Source organism: Miniopterus natalensis, chromosome X (genome assembly GCF_054644295.1).
Source record: "Miniopterus natalensis isolate mMinNat1 chromosome X, mMinNat1.hap1, whole genome shotgun sequence".
Lineage (NCBI taxonomy): Eukaryota > Metazoa > Chordata > Mammalia > Chiroptera > Miniopteridae > Miniopterus > Miniopterus natalensis.
The window spans coordinates 9347216-9349045 of record NC_142103.1 but is presented as its reverse complement, the minus strand read 5'-3'; the positions used below and the strand labels follow the sequence as shown (position 1 = coordinate 9349045).

Below are 1830 nucleotides of genomic sequence, written 5' to 3'. Positions count from 1 at the left end.
ACAGCATGGAGGGACCTGGCAGGTATGCTAAGTAAAATAAATCAAAGGTAGTCAAATGCCACATGATTTCACTCATATGTGGAATCTAAAGAACAATATAAATTTTTTTTAAATAGCAACAGACACACAGTCTTCACAGAGAGTCGCCATGGTTTCCTGCTTCAAGTGTGCTCTGATGGAGCCCAGAGCTTGACTCATGCCAGCCAGCAGCCCAGATTCAGCCTCTGGCCATCTCCTCATAGGACCTCTGCCAGCCCCAAGGCCCCCGCCAGCACTCCAGCAGTGAAGCCACCTCTCCTTAGCTGCCACCATGAGCATGACCGGGTCCACCTCGCAGGTGCGCCAGAACTACCATCAGGACTCGGGGCCACCATCAACCGCCAGATAGACCTGGAGCTCCGCCCTGCCTACGTCTACTTGTCCATGTCTTACTACTTTGACTGAGATGGTGTGGCTTTGAAGAACTTTGCCAAATATTTTCTTCACCAATCTCATGAGGAGAGAACATGCTCAGAAACTGATGAAGCTGCAGAAGCAATGAGGTGGCAGAATCTACCTTCAGGATATAAAGAAACCAGACCGGGATGACTGGGAGAATGGGCTGACTGCAATGGAGTGTGCATTACACTTGGAAAAAAGCGTGAATCAGTCACTACTGGACTTGTACAAACTGGCCACTGACAAAAATGACCCTCATTTGTGTGACTTCATTGAGACTCTACCTGAATAAGCAGGCGAAATCCATCGAAGAGTTGGGTGACCATGCAACCACGTTGCACAGGTGGGGGGCCCTTGAAACTGGCATGGCAGAGTATCTCTTTGACAAGCACACCCTGGGAGACAGTGATGAGAGCTGAGCCTTAGACTGGCTTCCCATAGCCATGCGGTGACTTCCTGGTCATCAGAGCAATACCTGCATGTTGGAGTTACTGTTACCTTTTCTATAACTTGTACAAATCATCCACTTATGTCTTTCATTTGTATCGTTCCTTCAAATAAAGTAATTTGGTCTCCCTTCCCCCAAAATAGCAACAGACTCAGATATAGAAGACATATTGATAGTTGCCAAAGGGGGGGAGGGGGCTGGGTGGATTATGAATTATAAATTAGTAGTTACAAACGTGTCACAGGAATGTAAAGTACAGCATAGGGAATATTGTCAATTATATTGTAATTGACAGGTGTCAGGTGAGTACTGGAAATATCTGGGGGTATACTCTATAAAATATATAATTGTCTAACCCCTATTCTGTACACCTGAAACTAATACAAAATAATATTTAAATATATATGTGAATAAAATTTTAATTTAATAAAAAATATATCTGATTAAATATCAAAAAATATTTTAGTTTGAGCTGAAATAAAGCTAAAATTTATTAACCCTAAAAAAACATATTCCTTTAGGCATTGCATGAAAGATGGATTGTCAAAGGTAAATTTTTAATGTAGACAGGCCTGATAGGGGGCATTCTTGTAGTCTAGACAACAGATGAGCCTGTCCTGGACTAGACTGGTGACAAGTGAGATGAAGAGAAGCTGTTGGATATAGAACACATGATGGAGGTAAAATTGACAGGACTAGGTGATGAATTAGATGTGAAAGTAAGAGAAAAAGAAAGAATGACCCAGGTTTTTGGCTTCAGCAACTGGGTTGTGCCAATACTGAGATGGAAAAGATTGGAAGAGAGAGAGATTGGCATGGGAGGAAAAAAATCAAGAACTCTGTTTTAGCAAGGATAAATTTTGAGTTGTAATCACAATCTCTCAACCTTTACTTGGCTCCAACTTGTTTTTCACTTTCATCAAGACCTCAATTCCCATTCTTCA

At 42.1% G+C, this 1830-nt stretch overlaps 1 pseudogene; it reads left to right on the top strand.

Moving 5' to 3' along the window:
- The first annotated feature begins 310 nt into the window (after positions 1–310).
- Positions 311–857, top strand: LOC107525792 (ferritin heavy chain pseudogene; annotated as a pseudogene).
- The last annotated feature ends 973 nt before the right edge of the window (positions 858–1830 follow it).